This window comes from Choloepus didactylus, chromosome 8, assembly GCF_015220235.1.
Source record: "Choloepus didactylus isolate mChoDid1 chromosome 8, mChoDid1.pri, whole genome shotgun sequence".
Taxonomy (NCBI): Eukaryota; Metazoa; Chordata; class Mammalia; order Pilosa; family Megalonychidae; genus Choloepus; species Choloepus didactylus.
The window spans coordinates 2,902,551-2,923,879 of record NC_051314.1 but is presented as its reverse complement, the minus strand read 5'-3'; the positions used below and the strand labels follow the sequence as shown (position 1 = coordinate 2,923,879).

Sequence of the window (21,329 nt, the reverse complement as noted above, 5' to 3'; positions counted from 1 at the left end):
GGTTGGATGGATGGATGAAGGATGGTTGGATGGAGGATGGATGGATGGGTGGTTTGTTAGATGGATGTATGAATGTGTGATGGATGGGTGGGTGGATGGTTGAATGGATGGAAATATGTGTGATGAGTGATTGGATGGGCGTATGGATGGATGGATGGATAGGTGGTGAATGGATGGAGGATGGATGGATAGGTGGTTGGTTAGATTGATGTACGGATGTGTGATGGATGGATGGATGGTTGAATGGATGGATAGATGTGTGAAGAGTGGTTGGATGGGTGTATGGATGGATGGATAGATGGTGGATGGATGGGTGGTTGATTATATCAATGTATGGATGTGTGATGGTTGGGTTGGATTGAGGGATGCTTGAATGGATGGATAGATGTGATGATTGGATAGATGAGTGTATGGATGGATGGATGGATACGTGGTGGATGGATGGAGCATGGATGGATGGGTGGTTGGTTAGATCGATGTATGGATGTGTGATGGTTGGATCGATGGGTGGTTGAATGGATGGATAGAGGTGTGATGAGTAGATGGATGAGTGTATGGATGGATGGATGACGGATGGATGATGGATAGATAGATGTGCGACTGGTGTGTGGATGGATGGGTAGGTGATGGATGTATGATGAATGGGTGGTAGATTGGTGGACACAGATGGATGGATAGATGGATGGATGATTGGGTGAGTGAAGAAATGAAGGGGGCTTATGAGGATGTTGTGGCCTCTTTGGGGAGGCAGCAAAGGCTCCCAGTGAAACCTGAGCCTCGCCTGCCTCTCCCGGTGCAGCTTTAGCCGAGTCACGGAGCATCCCTGAGCGTTGGCTTCCTCAGCAATAAAATGGGGGGACGTTTGTTTCACAGGGCTGTGGTGAGAATGAAATGGGGTGAGGCCTGGAAGCACGGTGTCCTCGGGCTGTGAGGATGGCCTTCTCCCCGCAGTTTCTGGAAGGGCTTGCTGCACGTCCTTCTGTGCTGGCATTTGCTCTGCTCCCCGCTGCGACGTGGGGCTCCGTGCTCGCCGGTGTCCGTGGGTCTAGTGTGTCCTTCCTCTCTGCCAGTGAAGATCCCGTGTGTGGATTTTCCACGGGGCTGCCCTCCCCCGGGGTTTGCCTCATAAGGCGGCTGCGGAGGCCTCTGTGGCGTGACCTTGACCGCAGCTGTGAGCTCTGCTTTGGGGTCTGTTTCAGGAGCGTGCTTTCCCCATTTAGGTTGGAACATCTTCAGTTCAGTTACATTCAGTGAGGACATTTGAGCACGAGATAATTTTTTTTTAAACAAAAACAAAACACACAGGTTTTTGCTTCCCTGGCCGGGGCAGGTGGATTCCCGACTTGAGGACTGGAGGGGAGTGAGCCCGGCGAGGGGAGGGACGCTGTGGGCACCTGTTTCGGAGGAGCAGGGCTTTCGGTGGGCTGGGGGGCCATCCAGTGGCCTCAGCAAGTGCTTTGGGAAGATGGTCCCCAGTGCGTGCCGAGGGGATGCGTTCAGTTCAGCTAAAGCGAGTGTCAACGTGTGCCGAGAACGGAGAAGCATTTCCAGAAGGAGAGGAAGGTGATGGTGGTCAGGGGTCGGGAGACAGCAGCTGCCGCAGAGCCTGCTGGCCTTGGTTGGTGGCGCTGGTGCAGGGGGCTGGCCGGCGAGGGGCGTACAGGTCATGGGATGGTGGCTGGAAGGGAGGAGGGGGCCCGTGTGCCCCTGGGGCTGCCCGCCGTCCCCTCTCCCACCTCTTCTCTCCTGTGCCTGCTCTGGGCCCAGGCCGGCTCCCGAGGGCCGAGTGGCCACCAAGACCCCGTCCCTGCTCCCTGGAACTCCCTCACTCTGGGGCATGGAGGAGGGTGACAGCCAGAGCGAGCCCTGCCAGGGAATCACCCTTTAAGCAGAGTCAAAACTTGTGCTCGGACAGACACCCTGCTGGGGGTGAGTCTAAGCAGGGGCTGGCTGGGACGCCCTTTTGGGGTCCTCCCAACATGTGCCCCGCGATCTCCCCAGATGCGTGCTGCCTCCTCCATGTGCACGGAAGGGAGAGGGGGGAAGGAAACGGGCTGGGGCCCACCGTGCACAGGGCTCTGCCCTGCGGCAGCTCTGAGCTTTGCCCTCTGGGTCAACTAACCGGAGGCCCAGGGACAGTAAACAGCTGGGGGTCCCACAGAGGGCCATGGACAGGGCCCCACCACCAAGCCCTTGTTCTGTTCTTTACCCCACGTGGCCCGGGGCTGCCTGCCAGGCTCCTGTGCCTTTCTGGGGGTGGGAGAGAGCAGACCAGGGAGAGAGCCTCCCCCCGCGCCGGCCAGGGTCAGTGGTGGCACAGTCTGTTTTGGACCATGCGTCACACCTGAAGGGAGAGCAGAGTCAGAGGGTACACAGTTCGGGTCGGGTGGGGAGGCTGCGGGGTGAGCCCCTCATTGGACACGGACACTTACAGGGACCGTTTATGCCCTCAGAGGCTGTTTACCCATCTGTGAAATGGGCAGCCTCTGTGAGGGTTAAACGCGCTGACGCGTGTCGGACTTTGTGCCGGGACTCATGAAGTGCCCGTGATGCAGCGACTGGGAAAGGGGCTGGTCAGGGAGACGTGGGCTCAGGGCCACTCGTGTGGGTGCTCGGACTTCAGTGCCAGAGGAGCATGGTGGATGGAGAGTCAGGCCTGGAAGCTTCTGGAAACTGCACGGCCCGGCCTGGACAGGATATGAGGGCCTGACTGTCCCTTCCAGGGCAGGACTAGGGGAGGAGAGTGCAGCCCCTCCTTTGGGCAAAACGTAAGGGAGTTCCCAGGATGCAGCCATGAAGATAAATCATACTTCAGTGCAGTATCCGAAAAACTCAAATCAGCAAACTAGAGCCCGTGGGCTGTGCCTGTGTTTGCAAAGAAAGTGACTGGGCTGCCCACCAGCCACCTCATTGTCCAGCTCCATCCTTGGGGGTGCTGTGCTGAGTCTCCATGATCCTCCTGGCAGCCATGGGGCTGGCACATGCAGCAAACTGGGGTTCCCCCAGGAGCTGTGCACCCAAGACTTGCCAGCACCCACGGGCCTGGGCACGGTCGAGGAGGCCCCGGCGTGGGGCTGGGGAGATCCCTGAGTCCCCACTCGTTGGGCAGACGGGCAGGGCAGGGACAGGGGGACCTCCAGCCAGTGCCCCAGCTGGGTTGGCCTCACCCCAGGACCCACCCATTTCCCCCACAGCATCCAGCAAAGTCTGCTCCCCTAATCAGGCTTTGTCCCCGATGGGGTCCAGCCCCAAGCCTTGGCTCCTGCAGCATGGCCAGCCCTTCCATGTCCCTGACAAGCTCTCCATTGCTGTTGGGCCCTGAGCTCATGAGGCTGCCGTGTCCCTGCTATTTGGCTGGGCTGGCCCGGTCCTGCCTGAGCATGGGGCCAGGCCCACCCCAGAGTCACCACCCCCGGCTGGGGGCCCCAGACACCCGATCCTGTTCCTCTCTGGTCCCCCAGGCCTCGGGGACCCCCACTGCCTTCTCCTCCGTCTCCGTCCTTCCCAGTGTCCTTGCCTTCTCCTTGTCTTCACCCCGCCCTGCCTGGAGCTGCCCACTGACACCTTCTATTCTCAACCTGCACTCACCTCCAGGCTCTGTCCCCCTGCTCCCCACCTGCCGAGCTCCTGGCACAGCCCTCGGGCCACCTGTCAGCGCAAGACCAGAGGGGACGGGGCACACCAGGTAAGCCAGGGTGCCCTTCCTTTCTCCCCCGCCCCAGCTCCTTCTCCTGACTGCTTGCCCGTCCTCTGCTGGTTCAGCGAGCAGGTGATGTGAGCCCCTCTCTTTGGCCTGGGGGCCTTGGTGTTTTGCAAACTCTGGGGTGATTTGTCCGGGCACCAGCTCGGGGCGACCACAGACACCACGAGTGTGGCCCCAGTGGCTGCCAGCATGGCATCCCATGGAAAATCTGCTCTGCCTCTCCATGGGGCAGGCCCTGCGGTGGAGGTGAGCTGCCTGTCCGTCGCGTGAATCAATTACAGTTGGTGATGGGCAGGCCAGGCCTCAGAGAGCGACGTGCAAATGCGAGCCTGTGCTAAAGCAGCCCCTGCTTTGCTGCACGAGGGGGTCAGGCCCACGGCTATGGGGGCGCCGGGCTCCCTTCCAGGCCTGGTTCCCACGATACTGGGGTTTCTCCCTCCCCAGACTGTGGCAGAGGCTGTGACGTCAGCCTGCTGTGCCCGGATCCCGCTGGACTTGCTCTGATGCCCGAGCCCCGAGGTGGCCTGGCCCCTGTGAGGCCGGATCTGGCTGCCCAAGCATGGTCTGTGAAGACTCAGCCCCACTGAACCGGCCGTAGAGTCCCTGTCCCCGCGCTGGCTCACATCTCCCTCCACCCAGGATGCCCTGCTGACTCTCCTCTCCACTGCCCCGAATTCCACCTGCGGGTCAAGGCCAGTGGGAGCCATCCCCTCTACCGCCAGAGTCTGGGGCCTGGCTCCCGGCCTCCGCCAGTTCTCTTCAAAAGGCACAAGGTCTTACTTTACGTGGATATAATGCAGTTTGTTTCAATTACTTCATGATACCAGGTTTTCTGAAGTTAGGGGATATCATGCAGCGCACGTGCTAAAAACCAACACAAACAATAAAAGAGAGGTGGAAAAGGCAAAGCAAGGCTTGCTTCCATCTTCCCCAAGCCCGTCCCTTCCCGCAGGGACAAGACGGTTAATGCTTGTCTTTGTCCCCTTCTGCTCCTTCCAAATAGGATCTTTATTTATTTTTAACTAACGTTATGACTTTATGTGCACACTTAGACCTTTACTTCTTGATTCATGACTCTGGTTGGTACATCATTACTTTGTTTTTTGAACTGCAAATAAAAGAGGACGCCCCCTCTCTCCTTCAACTCGGCGTTCCTTTTTGTCAGAAGTTTCTTTTTAATTATCAACATTTATAAATTTATATTTACTTCCCAATGCTCAGTAATCTTCCATGGTTTGTCTACACGCTGATTCTAAATCTGGAAAAGAAGTAAATGACATATACCATATTATTCCATAAATATTATTTACCATAGAAACAAGACATGTGACTAGAACTGTGGGGAAAGCAAGATGATATTTTATTGAAAAGATTTTGCAGTTTAAGAGAAATTCTTCCAAGCATCAGGGCCTAATGGATCCTCTTATATATTCTTTACAATGTTTTTCACTTCTAGAGAGGCAGAGATGCTAAATTTTCTTTTATCCCATATTCCCATGTTCATTTTCTCGATTCCTTTCTCTTTTTTTACACTGGGTATGTGAGTAGGAACTGAGCTTTTAAGTGTCCTTAAATGGTGCTCTTTATTGCTAGTTTAGCTGAGTATAAAATTCTAGGTTCAGCATCTTTTCTCCATCAGAACTTGAAGATGCTGCTCCGTTGTCTTCTCCCGGCCAGGACTGATATTGAAAAGTCCAGTGTCAGTTTATTCCTCACTTCATAGAGCATAATTTATATGGTGTGGATGTACATTTTACTCTGGAAACCTTTAGGTCTTATCCTATTGCTTGGGTCTGGGTCTGTCTGTTAGATATTTTTAGAAGATGGCAGGACCCTGTAATCTAAAGATGCGTGTTTCTTTGTTTCTTCCTCTCTGTTGTCCTTTTCCTCTCCTTTAGAATTTCTGATAACTGGAATTTGAACAACCAGGATCTACCCTCCAGGCTTCACCTTTTCTCTCCTTTCTCATCTCTTTTTCCATTTTGTGTACATCCTGGGAATCTTCTTTGACTTCATTTTCCCCAACCTGGTTTTCCATCATGTTCATTTTATTGTTCAGCTCCTCCCCTAAACCCTAAAATTGGTTTTCATATTAATTTCTAAGAGCCCCTATTTGTTCTATTCTTTTCGCTTTTGTCACAGTAGCCTGCTTGTCTTTTACTGGTGTCACATTTGCTCAAATCTCTTTGTAGTTGATTCTACTTCTAAATATTATTAGTGCTATTATGATTTTACTTTTCCCCAAGTTATTTCTGCCCTTGCAGGATCTGGTGTAGAGAGTGCTTCCCTAGGGCCCCCTCTGTCAGGCCCTGGCTTTGTACAAGTATCTGGTGCTGCTGCCTGTTGGACCGTGTGCGTCTGAGGACAGACGATGGGGATGGCGGGCATCAGGTGTGGTGACCTCGGGCATGCTGGACACCTGCAGGCTCCCGCTTGACCGGGAGGGATGATGGCAACTTCTGTGCCATGGGTGGGGTGTGTGGACCGATGGGCCCCCCTGGAGTGGCTTAGGAGCCAGTGGGCAAGGAGGATCCCCACACCTACCGACTTGGGGGACACACAGTTTTCATGTATCCCACTCCCAGGGACAATTGTCCTGTCTTTTGACTTTGGTGCCCAGGTGGCTGTGGACAACCAAGGGCCTCCAGCTCTGCCCCGTGCAGCTTCTCTCCCTGGCTCTGGCCTCCTTCCCCTAGCAGGGGGCTCTCAACCTGTTTTTGTGCCGTGGGGACCCCGGGAGTCTGGTAAAGCCTAGGGGATCCTTCACGGAGTAAAATAAAAATGTAAAAGATTACCATGAAGACCAATTATCTTGAAATATAGTTATCAAATTAAAAAAGCATTTTGATATAATACTATGTTTGCTTCTTTATTAAAACATTAAATAAAAAGGTCTGGTAGCAGCCTGTCTTAGTTTGCTAATGCTGCGGAATGCAAAACACCAGAGATGGACAGGCTTTTATAAAACGGGGGTTTATTTTGCTACACACAGTCTCAAGGCCACAAAGCATCCAAGGTAACACACCAGCAATTGGGCACCCCCACCGGAGGATGGCCAATGGCGTCCGGAAAACCTCTGCTAGCTAGGAAGGCAGCTGGCGTCTGCTCCAAAGCTCTGGCCTCAAAACGGCTTTCTCCCAGGACGTTCCTCTCCAGCAAGCTTGCTCCTCTTCAAAACATCACTCACAGCTGCACTCACTGAGCTCCCTCTCTCTGAGTCAGCTCATTTATATGGCTCCACCGATCAAGGCCCACCCTGAATGGGCGGGGCCACGCCTCCATGGGAACATCTCATCAAAATCATCACCCACAGCTGGGTGGGGCACATTCCAAGCAAATCTAACCAGCACCAGAACGTCTGCCCCACAAGACCACAAAGAATGGCATTTGGGGGACACAATACATTCAAACCGGCACATAGCCTAAGAAGTACAGTAACTTGGAGTAACATTGAACATAAACATACTGAGAAATATACAACTGGGATGGGATATGAAAATAACTGATTTCTGCTGGTGACAGTCACAGTTACAACTAAACTATTGTGGTTTATTGTGTACTCACATAATTGAAGGTAACGGCACATTTTGGTAGACAAGGTTGAGAAACACCCATTTTCCTGTCCACCTTGGTGGGTGCACCGTGGGGCTGTCCCTCCCTTCTGACGGTGTTTTTCTGGCTTTGGCCTGAGTCGAAGTTGCCGGACATCAGCTCTCTGCAGAGGGGAGAGGCAGGAGCCAGCTCACCCAGCTCCTGGGAGCAGGCTTTCCCCTGGGCCCTCCTGCCTGGGGACGCTGGCCGTGCCCTTGGGTGCACCATGTCGGAAGGGCCCCTGGTGTCTGCATAGGCTGCTGATTTTCATCCCTCCTGATTCCCAACACTGCTATGGTTGAATTGTTTTGAGAAACGTCTGTTGTCATTTCAAGGAGACCCTGGGCATCTCCTCCGAGGTCCGTGTGGGTTTTTTCCATCTGGGGGGACCCTGGCTGCCGTTTGTAACTGTCTTCCCGATGGCACCGAGGGCCTCCCAGCCCTCAGGGACCCCTCTGGGTGCCAGGCCCGTGGCTCTCCGTGTCCTCGCATGTGTCCTTGAGGCCTCAGGGCCTGGGGGAGGCTCAGGAGGCCCCTGTCCCACCTGCAGAAAACAAATTCTTAGATCATGTTTCTCTTCATGAACTCACTGACCCTTCTTTTCCTTAACACTCTTTACAAAAGGATCTTCCAAATTGTTAGTTGTTAAGTTTCCCTGGTGGGGCTGGGGGAGGAGGGAATGGGATGTGACTACTTCCAGTGTATGAGGTTTTATTTTGGGGTGGCGAACATATTTTGGAACTCAATAGAGGTGATGGTTACACAACATTGTGATCCTACTAAATGGCACCAGATCATGGGCTTTAAAATTGTTAATTTTATATTATTTGAATGTCACCTTGATTAAAAAGAAAATCCCTTGGTGATTTTACAATACTTTTCAATTTTCAAAATTCCAAATGCTGTTCATCTTGCCGGGAACGTGGCTAACATTTGAGGTGGGCTTGTTTCCCTGGTGGAGGCCCCAGTGGGGTCTGGGCATGTGCATGGTGAGGGGCACCCCCACATGGCTCCTGAGCCCTGCAAGGTGCCGGGTGCCCCGGGACAGGGGTGGAGATGGCACCCTTGGTGGAGGCTGGTGTTTGCATCGCAGCAGGCAGTTTCCTGAGGTTGGTGCCCACCAAGGTTTCCGTTACCTGCCTTGGCAGGAAGGACGAGAGGCTTACAGGAAGTGGGGCGCACGAGAGGAGAGGAGAGGTTTCCCCATCATTCTTGCCTCAAAGGTGTCTTCTGGGCGGGGGCACTGCGAGTGGCAGGCACAGATGTGCCACCTTCTGGGAGGACTTACCTGACTTGTTATCAGTCTCCTTGGCTCCCTGGGCTTCAGTTTCCCCAAACATACTTGATCTAGCTGAGCTCCAGGCCTGCTCCAGCACCCTCTCAGCCACCCCACCCCTCCTGGCCAAGGACACAGCTGCAGGCCCTGGCTTGCCTCCTCACACTCATTCCACACTCTTTGCTGGGCATTTGGGAGCCACATTTGAACTTGCATTTGAAGTTCAACCCCGGCAGACATGCCTCGAGGCCTGCCACCAGGTCTCTGTGCTGGATCTAGGGTGACCCTCTGAGCAACACACCGATGCCCGCCCCCCACCCCCCCACCACCCCCCCCCACCCCCCGTCCTGGGCCCGGGCTGGGAGGAAACTGGATGGAAACAAAGAGCTGCCCTTCCCAGCGGCAGGAAGTGCCCGCTTGATGCACTTGGGGCAGAAGGGGGGAGGAATGTGCCAAGGGAGCCACGCGCTGGGGTGACAGGCAGCTGTCCTGGGGGATGTGGCACATTGCGCCGGGAGGTGGGCGTGCGCGCGCGCGCCTGTGTTTCCAGGTCGATTTGCCTGTTTCAGAACCCCCGGCACCATCCCCAGGTGCCGCTCGCCCGGAGCCCTCCGCGCGGCGGCCAGGCCCTGGGCCCAGTGCTCCCGCCTCTCCCGGGCTGTGGGAGCGAGGCGCGGGGAAGGGGGGCCCCTGCCACGCAGGGGGGCCCGAGGCGCGCGCGCCCCGCTCGGCGCCGGCTCTGCAGTGAGGGCCCTGCGCGCCTAGGTGGAGCCCGCAGCTTTCGGCGGGACCGGCCCCGCCTGACCCGCCGGCGCGCCAGGCGGGGGCGCTGCAGGGCGCCGGGGTCCCCCGGGTCCCCTCCGCGGCCCAGTGCGCATCGGCGGCTCCGCGGCTCGGACGAAGCGCAGACGACGGCGAGCCGGGGCCGGGTCCGAGGCGCCGCCGCCGGCCCTGGCAGCCCGAAGTGGCCGCCGCTGCACCGCGCTCCCCGCTCGCCGCTTTCCGCGAGGCCCGGGCCGGCTGAGCGCCTCCCAGGCCGGGGCAGCGGGCCCCGCGGGCGGCCGGCTCCGCGTCGCCACCCCACCTGTCGGCGCCGCCACCGCCGCCGCCAGCACCCAGCGGCCCCGCGAGGCGCGCCGCCCGGCCTCGTCCCGGCCTCATCGCGGCCGCTGCGGCGCGGGCTCGGGCGCAGGCGGCGAGGCGGGCCCGGGGGCGGCCGTCCGGGGAGGCCGCCCGCCACCCCGGGCGCGCCGGTTCGCGCGGCCCCGGGCGGCCCCGGCTGGCGGCGATGGTGCGGCGGCCCGGCGCCCGGCGCGCAGCCTCGAGCCTGGTCCTTGGCGGCGGCGGCGCGGCGGCCCCGTGAGCCCCCGGCCCTTGTGAGCGCGGGTGGCGGCGGCGGCGGGTCCGGGGCGATCGGCGGCATCCTGCGTGGCGGGGCGGTTTGCGCAGTCCCGCTCGGGCCGTCCGGGCCCGGCCGGCGCGCGGCTCCGGGGGCGGAGGGGGGCCGATTCATGGGGCCGCGGCGGCCGCCCCCCCGCGCCCCGGGCCCCCGCGCCGCGCAGCCCGTCATGGTGGCCGAGCGGCCGGAGCAGCGACCGCCGCGGCCCGAGACTTTCTTCTGACCTCCCCGCCCCCCGCCCGCCCCCTCCCCGGCGCACCCCACCCCCCGCTCCGCTCCCCTCCCCCTGCCCAAAAAGACACCGGTCGCCTCCCGGAGTGGCGCCTCCAGTCGCGGCGGCGGCGGCGGTGGCGGCGGACGGAGGGCGCGAGCGGGCGGCCGCGGCGGCTGCAGCCGGAGGGGCGCTGATGCGGCGCCTGGACCTTCGCTGCGCGACTTCAGGGGCGTCGGCCGAGTTGGCACTCCGCGATGCAGCTCCTGAAGGCGCTCTGGGCACTCGCCGGGGCCGCGCTCTGCTGCTTCCTCGTCCTCGTCATCCACTCGCAGTTCCTGAAAGAAGGTAATTGTCCCCGGCGCTCGGCCCGGCTTCCAGCACGTTCCGCCAGCGCCGCGCTCGGCCGGGGCCCTGCGAGCGCCACTGCGGGGCCGGGAGCGGCGCGGCGGCGACCCCTTCCCTTGGCCGGCCCCGAGCCCGTCGCCCCGCGCCCTTCCGCGACTCGGCCGGCTGCGGGTCCGGGTGCGGGGGCCCAGGCCCCTCCTGCGCCGGCCCGAATCGAGGCCGCTGTCCCCGAGCCCGTCCTCTGCCCGCCCGCGCGCCGCGGCCCTCGGTAGATGGCACCAGCGCTCCACGCCGGTCGGGCCCGGGTTCGCGAGAGCCGGCGGCGAGGCCTGCGCTCCCGCTCCCCGCGCCCCGAGCCGCGCTTCCCCGGGAGCAGGACTCGGCCGCCGGGCCCCGCGCCTCGTAGGGCCCCTGTCCTTCTCTGGGCCGTCCGAGCACGGGGCTCCCGGGTCCCCGCGCTCGGCACCCGGCTGCGGCCGCGCAAGGTGTCGGCTAGACCGTTGCAGCACCGGGCGCTCTCGCAGGAGGCTCCCGGGACCGGGCACCCCGGGCGCACTCTCGGAAACTTCCCGGCCCCGGGCTCCCCTCGCGCGTCCCCAGCGTAGCGCTCCTTAGCCTGACTGGCCCGCGCCGGCTGCTGAGACAGCCTCACTCGCTGCCTGTGATCAGCCCGTGCTCCCTGCTTGTCGCCAAATGTCGGCCGGTGCCCCTGCTCGCGGGCCGCGCCAACGCTGGCTGGCAGCGAAAGCCGAGCGGGGAGAGAGCTGGTGCAGCCGGGTGCCTGGCGCCGGATCTCATTACCTCCTGCTCCTACGAAGGGCCTTGGCAACTTCAGCTGCTTCTCTGCCTGATCAAGGAGCCGCTGGGCGCCTGGGAAGCAGGTAGGGGTGGGAAGGGGGTGCCAGGGGTCCTCCCCTCGGTGGTGCGGCACGGGTGCAGGCGGGCAGAGGCTGGAGCAGGCGGGGAAGGGAGAGGTGGCCATGGAGGTGTTCCTGGCCTGCCCAGCCGGGATGGCCAAGTCCTTCCTGAAGTTATCTGCTTCCCCCTGGGTTACTGACCCACTTCAGCAGTGGGGCCCCCAGGGCTGGATCACCAGCCTTCCTGTCCCCGAGCCACGTGCCCCAGGTCCCCGGAGGGCTGTCCTCAGCTGGCAGCCGGTGCCCATGCCTGCTGGACCGTGGGACCCACCTGGAGCTCTCCAGGCCGCAGTGCTGCCTGGCTCTTCCTCCCGGCCCTGAGATCCCACTGCCCCTTCCTGTTGATTGTTCCTTCTAGGGAATGAACAGTTGGAGGAGGCGCATGTTTGGGTCTCAGTGCTTTCTTCTGAGGTTGGAAGCCCCAGTCAGGTCATGGTTTTCTGTGCTGCCGGGATTTTCTCTCACTTGTAAGCTGTGGTTGGTGATGGAGCCGAGCTACCGCCTGTCCCAATTGCCCATGGCGGGGGGCTCCCTCGGACTCACCCCTGGATGGACTGGCTGGCTGCTGGGTGTGTCGGGGACACAGCCACATTCCCAGGGTCTGCATTGAAAGGAGACAACCCTATTAGGTCAGGAGAGAGACTACCATCTCTCAGATGGGAGGGTGGAGGATGGGGCATGCTAATGCTTAAAAGAATAATTGTGTGCATGAGCAGAGAGGATTTTGAGGAAAGAGTGTTGACCACCCTTTGCAGAAGCAGTGTTTACGTGAAGCTGCCACATGGGGCCTCTTGCACGCTGGTGACTGATGGGGATGTGAGCTGTGGGGCCGGGGTCAGGTGCATTCTCCAAAGGCATAGGTGCCTTTTAAACGGCAGCTGGGCTTTGGGGGTGCCAGTGTGGGCCTGCCCGGCCTCCAGGATCCTTGCAAGTCATGCTTTACGAATCCTAAAACTGTGGCGCCTGCTCCACTGGGTTCCCGTACCCTTGGCTTGTCTCGGAAAGGTCAGGGCTTGAGCTGCCTTCTGTCCTCTCTGAGTGACATTTGGACTCTGGGGCCCTGGTGGAGGCCTTGGGGACGGGAAGCTTTGGGGAGGGTGACATGGTCCCTGGCTGTGGGCCCTCTCTAGAAACCAGGTTCCCAGGAGAGACCCAGGGACTTGCTCCTGGCTGCTCGGCCGCCGGCTTGGGTCCACTTCCCCGCTGCGTCCCGGCCAGCGGGAGGGAGAGGAGGCAGTGGGCGGACAATTGTTACTTGTTGTCTGGGGATGAGTGGGAAAGAGCTGTTTAAATAGCCATTTCACTAGTCTGTTTTTTTCAGGGGTGAAGAATGGGGGACCCGCGGAGCCGTTTTGCCACACTTTGGCTTTTGTGTGGAGCTGCAGGACACCCCATGGCTAATCCACGCCCCTTGGGCCGGTCTGTCGGCCAGTGTTCCTGATGCAGAACCCCGGAAGAGGCCCTCTGTGGTCTGGGGCTGCAGCTGCAGCTGGGGGTGTCTCAGTCGGTACCGGGCCTGCCTGCCAGCAGGGCCCGGCCGGGTGGGCAGAGGCCCGGGGGACCAGCCCAGGACATGGGCTGCAGTGGACAGGGACACTGAGGACAGGTGCGGCCTGCCTGGCCCTGGGCAGCCTGCCGTCCTCCCCTCTGTCTCCCTTGGGTGCCCCCGGCTCCTCTGCTGCGGAGACCCTCCTTTGCTTCTGATGGGAGGGCAGGTGTGTTGCTTTGGTGACCACAGCCCACATGGCTGGGGTGGGCCCGTGGGGATGTGGGAAGCTCGTTTAAAGCCGAGCCGCTTCACTGGGGAGCGGAGGGCGTTGGATTGGTGTGCGCCGAGGGGACGGGGGGCAGCCGTGTCTTTACCTCCTTAGGTGCTCTGCTCTCAAAGCACAGAATTATAAAACTGCTTTCCACCTGCCCTTTGCAAAGACTTTATCCTGTTTTTTTCCACGTCTTTTAATCACTTGACAGATCATGGCACTGCAGCGGAGGTTAACGGGCCTCCATGTTCATACTTAATGTAATCTCAGGAATAAAAAAATAATCTTATAAAAAGGTGAAGTGACTCCATCGGGCCACGGCTGTGGGGTGGTTTGTGGGCTGTGGGACCTGAAGCAGGTATGGGAAGGCCGAAATCATTCCAGCCCTTCTCCTTTCCGAACTGAAGGGAAACTGCTTTAGATGTGAAGTGGGGGGTTAATTCTATCCCTCAACCCTTTTGCTACTGGGGTGTGTGGCAGGTGGGCTGCACATGCCGTGGAAGTAAAGCTTCCGGTGCTCATTGAGAACTTGCTGGGGTGATCAGTGCGTGTCCGTCTGTGCTTGTGTCTGTTTGTCCTTGGGTCATGCACCCAGGGCCTGGACCTCAGAACCGCGGGCCAGGAGTATCGGTCAGGAGGCGGTGGATTTCATGCCCAGTGGTCAGCATCCACACCGGTTGGCTGGCGAGTGACTTGGCGAGTGGGGTGCCTGGGGCTGGTGGGAAGTGGGGCACTTAACCTCGCAAAGGCATCTGACTGTGCTGCTTTATTTGTGGGTCTGTGCCTTAATCGTTACTTGATGCAGGCTTTATAGGAGAAGCAGCCATTGCAGTATTTACATGTCTCTTATGTAGACTGGATTATTTTTATTTTTATTTTTAACGTAAAGAAAATTTTGGATTGAAAAGCACAGTTTCTGACACTAGGAGGCCTCAGAAATAACCATCCAGTGGGAAAACCGTGTCCTGTTACACACACATGCCTGTGCCCCAGTGTTGTGAGCATGTGGCAGGGGGAGGGGGGCTTGTGGACGGCCCTGTGGACCCTGCCCGCTCACCTGTGCCCTGGGTTGGGGGAGGGTCGGGAGACCCCAGCTGAGACCCTTCTGGAGCAGGGGATCCTCCTGGTTGAGGCCAGAGACCACGCTGCCTCCACTCTCAGAGCCCATAGGGCAGAAGAGGAAGCAGTGTAGGCTGGGGGTGGGGGGTTCAGGGGCCGAGGGGATTTCAGGAGCCCTATGCTCTCCAATCCTCCACCCAGGCCGGGCCCCGTCCTCCACCTGTCTGCACCGCAGGTTTATGGGCTCCGAGCTGGGTTCCACGCCTCCATCTACACTATGGGTATATGGGCTCCGAGCCAGGCCCCAGCCTCCACCCGTCTATACTGTGGGGATATGAGCGCCGAGCTGGGCCCCAGCCTCCACCTGTCTACACCACAGGTATAAGGGCTCTGAGCTGGGCTCCACACCTCCATCTACACTGTGGGTATATGGGCTCTGAGCCAGGCCCCAGCCTCCACCCTTCTATACCACAGGTATATGGGCTCCAAGCTAGGCCCCAGCTTCCACCCGTCTACACTTTGGGGATATGGACTCTGAGCCGGGCCCTAGCCACCACCCCATGCCCCTGTCCTCCACCCGTGCACACCGTGGGGTATGGACTCTGAGCCAGACCCCATGACTCCACCTGTCTACACCACAGGAATATGGACTCTGAGCCAGACCCCATGACTCCACCTGTCTACACCACAGGGATATGGACTCTGAGCTGGGCCCACACCTTCACCCCATGACCCAGACCCACACCCCATCTATACTGTGGAGATATGGGCCCTGAGCTGGGCCCCAGGCCTTCACCAGTGTACAACATGGGGATATGGGCTCCAGGCTGGGTCCCAGCCTCCACCCATGTACACCGCAGGGATATGGACTCTGAACCAGGCCCCAGCCTTCACCCGTGTACACTGCAGGGATATGGGCTCTGAGCCGGGTCCAGCCTCCACTTGTCCATACCACAGGGCTGCAGGGCTCCTGTCTGGCCCTGACCTCCCTGAGCCTCGGGGCTGCGTGCAGAGGTTCCTCAGCTTTCAGGGGTCATGGGGGTGTCCTGAGCCCAACTCATGGTGCCCTGCTTCAGCAGCCCAGGAGTTCTGTGAGGTGCCCCAGGATCAGAGCCGCGAGCCTGACCCCAGCCCCCTGCAGACTAGTGAGAGGCCAGGCGAGTGTAATGGGCTGTCAGCGAGGGGAATTGGGAAGGCGTTACAAATACCCCACTCCTTTATCATCGTTTACTATCGCTTCTCGTGTGACAAAGAATCTAAATAAAACCCACACCATCCATAATGGGAATCTCATCCCTGGAGTGTCTGACAGCTGTACAAGTTAAAAAAATAAAAGGGACTGGGAGTGGAAGTGACTCTCAGAGGCGATGGCTGAGCACGGCTGTGCCATTTGCGTCTACACGCCCAGGCCCTCGGCACGGAAGCCTGGGGACCCGGGCAGGGCTGGCTGGAGGCGCACCAGGGCTCTCTGGGGTGTCCACAGCCACACACATTTAAGACTGATCATCTGTTGGTGTCTCCGGAAGCCCTAGCAGTCTCTGATCCTGAAAATGGCATGGAGAGGCTTTCAGAGGAGGATTTGAGCAGCTTGCTCTGTCCTTCTTGCCTCTCTGGGGGTGCCCAGCAGTGTGCCTCCTGGGACAGAGCTGGGTGGGCTCAGCCAGCAGCCCCTGGGGCTCGGGAAACATGGGGCCAGGGGACATCTCGCAGTTCTATGTTGCTGTTTTCACGTAGGTGCGTGTGTGTACCTGTATGTATACGCACATGTGGTTGAGAAACGTGGACTTGCCTCCGTGGTGATGTGTCACCCCGTAATCCTATGCTGTCACGTAATCCTCTGTAGTGTGTTTAAAACCTGTGAGGATATATTATGATGTGAAGAGCCAGAGAACACACCGTGGTGCAGCTGTGTATCACATCCGGCTGCTGTTGGTGCCTGGATTTTTGATCCCCTTGAGATTAAATGTCATGATACACTCACTCTCCTGCTGTCCTGCAAGCAGGTCCCCTCCTGGATGTCCTTCCTTTCATCCACGTTGGATCTGGGCGCTGAACCAGGCAGCCTGTGACTGCGTCCCCGAGGAGATGGGGCCCAGGGGTCCCCCGAGTCCTTTGGGGCCTGGAGGTTGAGGGGGAGGCTGTGAGCACTCGGCATGTCTGGTGCTGGGCAGGGAGGAAGGGCCATCACCGTGTGGTGACAGAGAAGCACCAAGGCCCAGTGGGACGGGAACACGGGCCTGGGGCTGACGCGGACAGAGGCTGGCGAGTGGGCCGGGTTCAGGCAGGGGAGTGCCCTTGTTTTCCCCTGGGCAGGTTCTGAGGTCAGCTGGGCGGCAGGGAGGGTGCCAAGTGTCACGGCTCACCCACCCCATCACATTCAGGGTCTGCTTCTTGCAGGCTCTGGGTCAGGTCCCTGGCTCACAAGCGGCCTATGCAAGTGGCCTTTGGAATTAGGAGACCAGATTACCGCATGACATTAGGCGAGTCCCTAGGCCTCTGAGACCTTTAATCTCTTCTTCGGCAGCATGGGAAGCTACAGCTCAGGGTGGCTGTGAGAGGGCTTGATGTAGGCAGGTATTAGCCCAGATCTGGGCTCCTCGTGGCTGAGACTCTTTCTAACATGCTCTCTGTGTGGAGTGTACACCAGGAATGGACAAGCTCCTGGTGCAGTCAGAGCAGCTGGGTGGTCCTTGGGGTGATGGAGGTGGCTTGTGGTGCAAGGAGCAGACGCCCAACCCCTTAAGCCAAAGGGAATGAGCTGAGATAGCATCAGGTGTGGCTGGATCCAGGTGCCCAACCACCGTGCCGGGTGTCCACCCCTCAGTCTCTGCCCCTCCTAGATGCCGGCCTTGTTTTTCATGGGACCCTCTCAGCCTGGGGTGTCAGTCATGGTGTCCAGTGTTTTCAGCCCCTCCTGCCCATGGGTCACAGGGCAGGGTGAGGCCCTCCCTCCTGAGGACCCTGATGGGCTGGCATGCGCCATGTGCTCACCCTGGATGGGAGGGGCCTCAGGGTGGACAAGCCCCCCAGAACCATGTTGGGGAAGGGTCTTCCCAAACAGAAAGCAACACTCATTACCTGCCAGACGGGGAAGTACAGCCAGACAGGCTGAGTCTGCACAGCCCACCTCAGGCCCCGGCCAGCCCAGGAGTCCAGGAGGCGGTGGCCCAGGAAAGAGCCGGAAGCAGGCTTGGGTGCTGATAGCTCGGGGGTGGTGGTGTGGTCCTGGGAGAAGTTTCCGGTGGCCCGTGCGGTGCATAGAGGCCGCCCTCAGGACTTGTCTAGACGTCCTGCTGTTCCCACCAGAGGGAAGGCCCCTCCACGGGACCTGCTGACTCGGCTTCCAGGTGGTTATCGGGAACCGAGTGCTGGGAAAGCGGGAGCCCAGGGAGCTGCTGATGCCATGATGGGGGTTGCCCCCAGCCACCGCCACCCAGGACGGGGGTCAGCCAGCTGGCGCCTGCAGGGGCCTTGCTTCCTGCCTGCTCTAGTCCCAGCCGTGACCTTTTGCCCAAACAGTTGCTGGCCCTGCCAGCCAGGGTCCTGGCTCTCCTGAGTGGACTGGGCAGGAATCCCGTCGGAGAGGAAGTGGCAAACATTTGGCGGGTGGGGGGCAGAGGGTGTGGGCCTCCCAAGGCCAGCCCCACCGCCCTGGATCCTTCTGCTTCCCACTGTGTCGGTGCTGCAGGTGTCTGCCGTGGTGCCTGGAGGAGTCGGGCTGGAAGGAGCCCTGCTCTGTCCTGGGGGTCTCGGTTTCCCTCCTCTGTGGCGCTCTGCAGCAGCCTGCTGTCTGCCTGCTCGGCTCCGTGACCTTGATGGTACCCGTGGTGATGTCCACGTTCGCTTGTGCAGGTGGGACCCTGTTCAGACATGACGTCACAGGAAGCAGACAGGAGGCTCCCCCTGCACCCTGAGCCCCTCCTGGCCTCCCACAGGCATTGAAGCCACAGCCTTAGGCCAGCCCTTGGACACAAGTAGGCCATCGTCTCGGAGCAGCCTCTGGCACCATCGCAGCGAGGGTGAGCCGTGCGTGGGGGTGAGCAGGAGGCAGTGGCCCTTCTGCTGAGGGCCGGCGAGCGTGTCCGACCCAGTGACCACCGCAGTGAACGGACTTCTTGTCTCGACCACAGGCATGGACATGGGTCGTGGGTCTCCCTGGCACTTGGGGGCACAGCGTGGTCCAGCTGTGCCCTAGCAGTCGTCCTGTCCCATCTCGGGGGACCACGGTCAGTGCAGAGCCACCACCCGGGCGGTTTGTCAGAGGCCCTCCAGCCCGCCTGCGTACGTTGTCCGTGGTGCCTGCCCTTTCCGTTGCCTGGCGGCGTGTGCAGGCCACGGTTTAGTCTTCGGGGCTGGCACCACCTCTCTGCTCCCACGGCCCCATCCCACAGACCCTCGTTTCCAGCCCTCAGTGGCCTGGGGTGGGGTGAGCCCAGGGGCCAGCCGGCCAGGAGAGCCAGTTGCCGGGACTCCGGGACCACCGTGGGCGGCTACACCTGGCTCACCAGCTATATTTAGAAGAGGTCATGCAGCCTTAAAAATACACGTTTTTTCAACATCAGCTTCTGCCTTGAGAAGGCGGGTTTTATTAGCCAGCTTGCACTCTTCTCCCCGACGACAGAGGCCTGAGCAGGCCCTGGGACTTGCCTCCTGGGGAGGAGCTCAGGACCCTGCTCTAAATAACCTGGTGCTTTGCAGAGCCACCGAATCCGTCTTCGTAGCTCTCCTGTCCCCAGGGGCTCCCACGTGACAGCTCCCTGCTCCGGGGGGCTGGGTGCCTTGGTGACAACCTTGACTGACAGGCCAGCCTCCTTGGGAGTGCACATACTGAGTGCCTGCTGTATGCCAGGCATGGGTGGTGCTGGGGGAAGGCGGCAGGGACAAGTAAGAGGACACCCCGGCCCACAGCGAACAGGCCAGGGAGGTCGGTGGTCTCAGGGGGTCATGTGTGTGAAAGCTCCAGGCAAGGTCCTGAGGATGTGGACTTGCTGCAGCTGCACGCACACATGCACAGTTACGAGCACACACACGCATACACACGTGCACACACACGTGCACACGCACACATGTGCACATGTAGACAGCAGAGGGGGCGTGCACTGCGAGGGTGCCAGCCATGCCCGTGTGTGTGCTGTGCAGGTGCGCGTGCATGTGTGTGCTCACACGTGTGGAGACCCCAGGGAGGCTGCCCCTGGGCGGGGGCTGCTCTGGTCCATCTCCCTCCGTGCCCAAAATCCTTAGTGTCCCCCCACCCATCAATTCAGGTCTCCCAAGCAGGCCACGCAGGCGGCTGGTGGAGAAGGTGGTTTTACGTGGTGCATGGATGGATGTTTCTCACTCTAATGGCTGAGGGTTCATTTTTGTGGCTGCCCCCATGGAGGCGAACGGAACTGGCTTTCCGACTGCCAGGAGACGGGTTGGTCCTCCCTAATGGGTCAGTGCTGTCACATTTGAGAGACGTGGTCTTGGCTGAGCAGACCCTGCTGATCATTTCCCAAGGGCCGAGCACAGAGGAGAGCGAGCCGAGGGCTGTGGATGGACGGACGGGAGTGGCGGTGTGGCCGGACCTGGGCAGCCGAGGAGCCTGGTCCTCTGTGAGCAGTGGGCAGCTCCGGAGAGTTCTGCAGCAGTGTGGGAGGTTGTTTCCAGGCTCAGCCCCTGGCAGCATGATTGGGCCACCGTGGATGTCCAGGACAGCTGCAGATGGAGAGACCCGGGGCGTGGGAGAGCTAAGGGATGGCAAGTACCCAGGGGCATTGGGCAAGGGGGCTGGCAGAGACCAAGCCCTGGGCCATCCCCTCGGGGGCCCGATGACCCCTCAGCACCTCTTGTGCCCAGCTCCAGTGCATCGAGACAGTGTCCCCCACGATGCCCTGTGATGGTCAAGGAAGGCTGGGGCTGCAGGGGCCCCATGACCCCGAGACGGCCTCCACCTTGGCCTGGTCTCTGTCCCAGCTCCGACCCCACTTGCAGCCACCAGAAGGGAACGCTCACAGCCTCCCTGGAATGACCACTGCCGTGGACTTGGCCTGGCGCCAACACAAGGGCCCTCCCCAGCTCTCCCACGGCCCCCGCCCCAGGCTGTCCACCCGTCTGCTTGTCCTGCAGTCCGTCACCCTCCTACTGGGGTTGGGGCCTCACGTCCTGACCCCACTGATCTTAGGTGCTGAGCTCCAGTGCCCTCCCTGGTCATCGCTGCCTTTGGGGCTCTCGGGGGACATGGGCCCCGTGCCTGTCGTGGGAGGGACGGATGGTGGGTGGTGTCCCCCACTCTCCGGAGCCCAGTTGCTCCTCACCGGAAAGGGCTGCCCGAGGCTCTGCACCCCTTGTCTGGAGGCCCGGGCGGGACACCCCACTGACCCCCTGGGCCTGCGGCCTGGAGGCTGAGCTGCCCTCCCGGTGCCACCGCCCACACTGGGCCTGGACCTGAGTCCCCGGGAGCTGGCTGGCAAGCATCCATTTGAAAGTTATTTTTTTTTCTTTTTCCAAAAGAAAATTGTGGAAAACTGCTTGACGTTTGTTCCCCATCTTCTCCAAGGCATTTTTGATTCCAGTTGGAGTAAGCTGTTCTCAATATTAACAGCTACCTGCTATCTTATTAAAGCTGCGTTCCTCGTGTTTGTTCTGGGTTTATTCTTGATGCGTTAATTCCTATAGCAGAACTCGCCTCTTCTTATTTTCCATCCACTTTGCTGCCTGGCAGTGAGCACGAAATGCGAGGTTGTGTTTCTGTGTCCTGAGATGTTTTCCCGTTGTCGCTGGGCCTGGGCCGGGCCAGAGCAGTGGGTGGGCACCTGTTTCCAGTGATGCATCTTCTTGAACGGGACATGGTCCCCTTAGATGCCTGGGGGGCAGAAGAGGGACCCAGGGCCCCGCACCCATGGAGGCACTTGGAGGCCACACTCCCGGCTCCTGTCCCCAGGTGCATCGTCTCAACAGGTGTGTCTGACTCCAGGGCTGCCGGGGGCCCCCAGGTGGTCCCACCTGGAGGCTGGGTCATCTGCCCTGGGCTGGAGAAGGCGATGGGCTCGCTGGAGGTCACGGGAATGGGCAGGGGTGGAGTGG

At 59.9% G+C, this 21,329-nt stretch overlaps 1 protein-coding gene and 1 long non-coding RNA gene across 2 annotated transcripts in view; both read left to right on the top strand.

Moving 5' to 3' along the window:
* The window catches only part of TAFA5 (TAFA chemokine like family member 5), a 247,382-nt gene that overhangs the window by 84,366 nt on the left and 141,687 nt on the right, over window positions 1–21,329 (top strand).
* LOC119543362 lies at window positions 10,236–13,438 on the top strand. The gene is made up of 4 exons (XR_005218564.1): window positions 10,236–10,528; window positions 11,347–11,409; window positions 11,804–12,074; window positions 12,767–13,438. It is a non-coding gene; the product is annotated as an uncharacterized LOC119543362 (long non-coding RNA).